At 34.7% G+C, this 7,989-nt stretch overlaps 1 pseudogene; it reads left to right on the top strand.

The window, feature by feature from the left end:
* Nucleotides 1-4,106: 4,106 nt before the first annotated feature.
* Nucleotides 4,107-5,425, top strand: LOC147391877 (putative long-chain-alcohol O-fatty-acyltransferase 5 pseudogene; annotated as a pseudogene).
* The last annotated feature ends 2,564 nt before the right edge of the window (nt 5,426-7,989 follow it).

Here is a 7,989-nt window from a genome sequence, read left to right as displayed (position 1 = left end):
ACCCATTCCAAAACTTTTAACCCATTTTACAAGTTGAAAAAAATCGTGGACCGTCCATTTTTTTGTAACTATTTTTGATAGGGTTAGAAGTTTTGGAATGGGCTGATTTTTTTGTGATGATGATCTCCTCACCGTAAGATCATCCTCACCAAAAATCAACCCATTCCAAACTTCTAACTCATCATTTTGATGAAAATGTTTTGCCAAACAGTTGCCATTGAACGTGACCTATACATATATATAGGGTCAGGTTCAAGGGCCATATGAGAAAATATATGTAAAAACAATGTAACATTAATAAAATTTTAAATATAGATTAGAAATTTCGGACTGAGCTGATTTTTTGTGAGGATGATCTCTATGATGGGAAGATCATCCGGAAAAAAAAAATCAGTCAAATCTGAAACTTCTACCCCATTAAAAGTGATTTAGAATGTGGATCGTTATTTTTTACCAATTTTTTGTCACTAATTTGTAAATCACTTTTGATGGATTTAAAAGTTTCTGATTGAGCTGATTTTTTTGTGAGGATGATCTTCTCATCATAGTGACCATCCTTGCAAAAAATCAGCTCAATCCAAACCTCTAACCCTTATTTTGAAAAACGAAAGTTTTCTCATATGTTTTCTCATTGGCCCTTGAACCTGACCCTATATATATATATATATATATATATGGGGTGGTTCAAGGGCCATATTAAAAACATATTAAAAAACAATGGTTTTCAAAATAAGGGTTAGAGGTTTTGGATTGAACTGATTTTTTGCAAAGATGCTTCTATGATGAGAAGATCATCCTCACAAAAAATCAGCTCAATCAGAAACTTCTAAATCTATCAAAAGTGATTTACAAATTAGTGATAAAAATTGGTAAAAAATCGACGGTCCACATTCTAAATCACTTTTAATGGGTTTAGAAGTTTCAGATTTGGCTGATTTTTTTTTGGATGATCTTCCCATCATAGAGATCATCCTCACAAAAAAGCAGCTCAATCCAAAATTCTAACCCATATTTGAAAATTTTATTTACCGTCGAAAGTTTTCTCATATGGCCCTTGAACCTGACCCATATATATATATATATATAATATATATATATATATATATATAGATATGGGTCCCGTTCGCCACTCTTAGTTTTACCACACACTTTAACAAACGCGTTTTGTCTTACATGGGTTAGAAGTTTCGGAATGAGCTGATTTTTGGTGAGGAGGATCTCTATGGTGAGGAGATCATCCTCACCAAAAATCAGCTCATTCCAAAATTCTAACCCCATCAAAAATTGATTTACAAAAAATGGACGGTCCACGATTTTTCAACGTGTAAACATGGGGCTAAACATTTCGGAATGGCTGATTTTTGGGAGGATGATCTCTAATCATAGAGATCATCCTCACCAAAAATCAGCTCATTCCAAAACTTCTAACCCATGTAGGACAAAAAACGTTTGTTAAAGTGTGTGGTAAAACTTAGGGTGCTGAACATTTCCCTATGTATATATATACATATATATATGGGAAATGTTCAGCACCCTAAGTTTTACCACACACTTTAACAACGTTTTTTGTCCTACATGGGTTAGAAGTTTTGGAATGAGTTGATTTTTGGTGAGGATGATCTCTATGATTAGAAGATCATCCCCCCAAAAATCAGCCCATTCCGAATGTTTAGCCCCATGTTTACACACGTTGAAAAATCGTGGACCGTCCATTTTTTGTAAATCAATTTTGATGGGGTTAGAAGTTTTGGAATGAGCTGATTTTTGGTGAGGATGATCTCCTCACCATAGAGATCATCCTCACCAAAAATCAGCTCATTCCGAAACTTCTAACCCATGTAGACAAAACGCGTTTGTTAAAGTGTGTGGTAAAACTAAGGGTGCCGAACGGGACCCTATATATATATAGGGTCACGTTATTACGACCCCCTTTGCGACAACACCTTTTTGTCTTATATGGGCAAAAATGTTTGGAATGGGCTGATTTTTTGTGAGGATGATCTCTATTGTGAGGGGATCATCCTGGCAAAAACTCATCCCATTCCAAAACTTCTAGACCGTCCAATTTTTGTTGAAAAATATAGACCGTCAATTTTTGTAAATCAATTTTGATGGCGTTAGAAGTTTTGGAATGGGATGATTTTTTTGCCAGGATGATCCCCTCACCATAGAGATCATCCTCACAAAAAATCAGCCCATTCCAAACATTTTTGCCCATATAAGACAAAAAGGTTGTCGCAAAGGGGGTCCAAAAGGGGGTCGTAATAACGTGACCCATATATATATATAGATAGGGGGCGTTCAATGGCCAACTTTTTAGCAAACTTTTGACAAAAACATTTTTCAAAACATGAGTTATAATTTTGGAATGGGCTGATTTTTGGTGAGGATGATCTCTATGGTGAGGAGATCATCATCACCAAAAATCAGCCCATTCCAAAACTTCTAACCCCATCAAAAACAGTTTATAAAAAATGGACGGTCCACGATTTTTCAACTGGTAAATATGGGTTAGAAGTTTTGGAATGGGCTGATTTTTGGTGAGGATGATCTACTCACCGTAGAGATCATCCTCACCAAAAATCAGCCCATTCCAAAACTTCTAACCCCATCAAAAACAGTTTATAAAAAATGGACGGTCCACGATTTTTCAACTGGTAAAATGGGTTAGAAGTTTTGGAATGGGCTGATTTTTGGTGAGGATGATTTACTCACCGTAGAGATCATCCTCACCAAAAATCAGCCCATTCCAAAACCTCTAACCCATGTTTTGAAAAATGTTTTACAAAAAAGTTTTTGCTAAAAAGTTTGCCTTTGAACGCTACCCTATATATATGTATATAGGGTCCCTTTCAGCAACAAACATTTTGACAAACATTTTGGCAAAAACATTTTTCAAAACATGGGTTAGAGGTTTGGAATTGGCTGATTTTTTGTGAGGATGATCTCTACGGTGAGGAGATCGTCATCACCAAAAATCAGCTCATTCCAAAACTTCTAGCCCCATGTTTACAAGTTGAAAAATCGTGGACCGTCCATTTTTTGTAAACCATTTTTTGATGGGTTAGAAGTTTTAGAATGGGCTGATTTGGGTGATGATGATCTCCTCACCGTAGAGATCATCCTCACCAAAAATCAGCCCATTCCAAAACCTCTAACCCATATTTTGAAAAATGTTTTGCCAAAATGTTTGTTGCTGAACATTTCCCATGTATATATAGGGTCGGGTTCAAACGACACACATTGCAACACATATTGCGACAACGTGTTTGTCTTATATGGGCAAAAATGTTTGGAATGGGCTGATTTTTTGTGAGGATGATCTCTGTGATGTGGGGATCATCCTGGCAAAAAATCATCCCATTCCAAAACTTCTAACCCCATCAAAATTGATTTACAAAAATTGGACGGTCTAAAAATTTTCAACCTAAAAACATGGGGTTAGAAATTTCATAATGAGTTGGTTTTTGGCAAGATGATCTCCTCACCATAGAGATCATCCTCACAAAAAATCAGTCCATTCCAAACATTTTTGCCCATATAAGACAAAACACGTTGTCGCAATGTGTGTCGTTTGAACCCGACCCATATATATATATATATATCGGGTCCCGTTCAACAACAAACATTTTGGCAAAAATGGGTTAGAGGTTTTGGAATGAGCTGATTTTTGGTGAGGATGATCTCTACGGTGAGGAGATCATCCTCACCAAAAATCAGTCCATTCCAAAACTTCTAGTCCCATGTTTACAAGTTGAAAAATCGTGAACCGTCCACTTTTTGTAAATCATTTTTGATGAGTTAGAAGTTTTGAAATGGGCTGATTCCAAAACCTCTAACCCATATTTTTTGAAAAATGTTTTGCCAAAATGTTTGTTGCTGAACATTTCCCATATATATCCCCGTTCAAAGGCATAAGCATGTGAAAAAAGATGATGACATGGTGATATGGATACTCTAAAAATATTGTAGGGACCGTTTGCTATAAATGGACTGTAAAGTAATTTTCTTAAAAAGAAAAATCTCCCACATGGTTCATTATGTAAATTTCTTTTTTTGTTTTTTAAAACCAGGGTTAGGTTAACCATAATAAAAGAATAGGCACATTAGAAGTGTGAACCCCAGAAATAAAATAAGAACTCTCGAGAGTCGAGAGTCGAAAGTCGAAAGTCGAAGAAAAGAAGAAGAGAGAAAGAGAAAACGATCCAGTAGAGAGAAAAAAAATGGAGGATGAGAAGATAAAATACGTTGAGATCAAGAATTTCTTAAAGGTATGGATCGCTGTTTTTTTATCTCTAACTTATTGTTACTTTGTTTCCTCAAAGATCAAGAAAGGTAAGCTTAGACTCCTCTCAATCCTCCCCATTATTTCCATATTTCTTTTTCTCCCATTGAATCTCACTTCCATGCATCTTGGAGGCACCACTTCTTTCTTCATAGCTTGGCTTGCTAACTTCAAGCTTCTTCTCTTCGCTTTCTGTCTGGGCCCACTCTCCTCTGACCCATCAATACCTCTTCTTCATTTCATCTCCATGGCTTGTTTCCCCATCAAGATCCAACAAATCCAAAAAGATCCCCAAATTATTTCCCACAAAAACTCCAAATCAACCCTAAATTACGCCATAAAAGGCCTAATTTTAGCTTTCATTATTCGACTCTACGATTACAAACAACAAATACACCCAAATTTCCTCTTATTCCTCTACTGCTTCCACATTTACTTCGCTCTTGAAATCATTCTTGCCTTGGTTGCAATCTTGACTCGGTCTCTTCTCGGCTTCGAGCTTGAGCCACAATTCAACGAGCCGTTTCTCTCGACTTCGTTACAAGACTTTTGGGGGAAAAGATGGAATCTAATGGTTACTAGCATTCTACGCCCAACCGTATACGAACCTATACGGTGTATTTCAACGCGTATGTTAGGTAGGAAGTTAGCCATGGTTCCAGCTGTACTTGCCACCTTTGTAGTATCTGGCCTGATGCACGAGTTAATATTCTTTTACATAGGGCGTGTTTGGCCCACGTGGGAAGTCATGTGCTTCTTTGTCCTTCATGGGTTATGTTTGGTTATGGAGATTGGAATGAAGAAGGTGTTGAAGGACAGGTGTCGGTTGCATTGGGCGGTTTCAGGACCATTAACTATCGGGTTCGTAATGGTAACCGGTTTCTGGTTGTTTTTTCCCCAGTTCACACGGTGTGGTGCTGATGTTAGGGCGATTGGGGAGTACGCTATAATGGCTGAGTTTGTGAAGGATATGTTGCGGAGTACGAGACTTGCACTTGGTAGAATTGGTGTATTCAGTGCGTAGTGCGCACCATAGTATTTATGATCATTTTTCTTTTTATTTAGTAAAGTAAATCTGCATTTTCCGTACAATAAAGATTTAAAAAGTAGTATTTTATCTTTGGTGGGCTATTTTATTCAGTTTTCAATTTTCATGAGCTGTGATTTTTCGTCTTTTTGATTATGGAAAAACTTTGAAGCGGTCATGTCGCATCAAATTTTCTAGTAACCCTCTCCTTTGAACTACACGTGATATTTCTAAATGTATTATAAATTTTGATAAAAAAAAATATAAGATGTAAAATAAGTCCAAATGACACGTGTATTATAACCGAAGAGGGTTCTTTCAAATTTTGAAGTTGGATGGTGGCTTCGAAGTCGAACTCTTTCGAATATGTTAGATGAGTTCAACGCTACTTTTTTTGTTTTTTTTCATGATGGGCAAGGATTGGTGGAGTATTTTTAGCCGACAGCACACCAACCTTCTACAATCTACACCTCAACCTTCTTAATTTCATAAACAAATTGAGAATCATTTTTTTTATTATTAATTTTTTTTTTCTTTTTTTTAACTTGTGGCCACCGATCACCAAATTTTAAAATTAAAGTTATGGTGAAAAATAACTTTTTTTTTTTTAATTATAAAAAGTTCATATCATTTTGTCCTCTACAATCTTGACATCTGATGATGTTTTTGAACGTGACATAGGGATGCAATCTGGAAATTTCTCTTTTTTGTCATTATAAGCAGGAGAAAGAAATTCTCTCTCTTTTTTATTTTATTTAGATAGTCAAAAATGTCATACGGCTATTGTTGGTGTGAGCGAAGGAATGTAGTTTGTTTTGAGTGATGAAAACTCCATCGATTTGGATTATTATTTGTACGTGGAAGTGGGTTTGTGGATTTAAATTCGTGGAAGATGATATTCCATGTTTTGTTAGATTGTGACATGAACCTTTAGATATTGATAATTTCAAGTTACAATTGAGATGAAAACACAATAATTGATACTGGAAAACAGGATTGAGTTTCAATATTCTTAATTGAATAAAAAAGTTAAAAGATGATTTTCAAGAAGAATAAAATAAAATTGGGCCAATCCTCCGTAGGCCGTCCAGCTGGATCCCAATTAATTTTTATTTTTATTTTGTTTATTTATTTTTTAATTTATGATTCAAAAACCCTTCAACGAATTGGCATTTGTTTGTGTTTATTTATTTATTTAGTATTTTTTATTGTACTTATAACATCGCCATGAATGTTGTTGTAAGTGAGCTAGTCGAGGTCAGCATTGGAGCTTGGGTGGTGGAATATTTCTCACAAATGTTTAAATTAGGTCTCTTCCACATATTGTATTATTTATGTGGAAGAAAATATATATATAACCGCTATGGACCAATCAGGGTGGAGTTAGAACCCCCCCCCCCCCCCCCCCCCCCCCCAAACTTTGAAACACACTTATATTTTCAACTAATTACATGTCCCATTTGTCCCCACTCCCTCACTTCTCTCTCCACCCTCACCCTCACCTCCCTCTAATTTTTGCCTCCTCCCTCGTTAATTTATTGTTGATGACATTGCCTCTTGACCGGTCATTCTCATATACCATAATTGGAATTGACCTAAATATCATTTTCTTCAACTTCTAACCGAAAACTTTTAAATTTCTCCCTAAAACCATGTTTCTGCAAGTTCTTCAACTATACAACCAACCATAATTTGCCCCCACTAAAAGAAAATCCTGGCTTTGCCCCTAGGTCCAATCCCAATTTTTAAAGAGTCATGATCTTTAGGAAGAAGACAATATCTGTCACGCCCCAAATTTTTGGGTCTACACTGTTGCTCATGATCCATGACTCAAGGGTAATATAAAAGAAAATTAATTTAATTAATTGCTGGATCAATAATAATCATCATATTTTTTTGATAAAAGAACTTAATTAATTATTCTCTCATTACATTGGAAATCTAGGGAAAAAAAAAAAAAACTCTTGAATATATTAACATAAGTCAAATTAAAACCTTAGCCCTATACACCCCTTAACATTAATAGAACTAAATAAAAATCTAGCAAATAAATAACTATAGGTTAGAAATAATCATTATATCATCTCCATCGATCTTGAACCTTGTCATCACTTCTCTAAACCAAAATTTGAAATTAAGAAAAAAAAAAAAGTCACAAAGCTCAGATAGGAAGTCATCTCTATCTTTTTCTAAGAATTAATATATGACAAATAAATAATTTACAAGAGAAAAATATATTCATGATCAATAATAATAGTAAAACTTCATTGACAATAATAATTTAAAAAATATCACAAAGTATTATTACCATTGTCGTCATATTTCAAACATAGAATTCCGTAACAAGTCTAACTGCATCACAATTTCCAACATGAACTTCTCATATTCAATCATAAATTCTTATTTTAATTGAGAGAGAAAGGAAAAGATGAACCTACATTTTTTTTAAAGATGAGTCTATGATTTGACTATGTTGATTCACTTTATTCTATGAATAATGTTTTTTTCTTTAATAATAACAAACGATCAATGTTCTATTGATATTAAAAATATATTTTTTAAGGATGAAAATTTCTTTCTTTCTTTTTTTTCTCTCTCTCTCTCTCCTAAAGATGAGATTAAGTTTTAAAATAAAATAAATGTGTGCTCCTAAAAATTTCAAAAATAATGTCACAAG

This window comes from Akebia trifoliata, chromosome 11, assembly GCF_017979445.1.
Source record: "Akebia trifoliata isolate Shusen 1 chromosome 11, ASM1797944v1, whole genome shotgun sequence".
Classification (NCBI taxonomy): domain Eukaryota; kingdom Viridiplantae; phylum Streptophyta; class Magnoliopsida; order Ranunculales; family Lardizabalaceae; genus Akebia; species Akebia trifoliata.
Note: the sequence above shows the minus strand (reverse complement) of the source record. Positions and strands in the feature narration are given on the sequence as shown.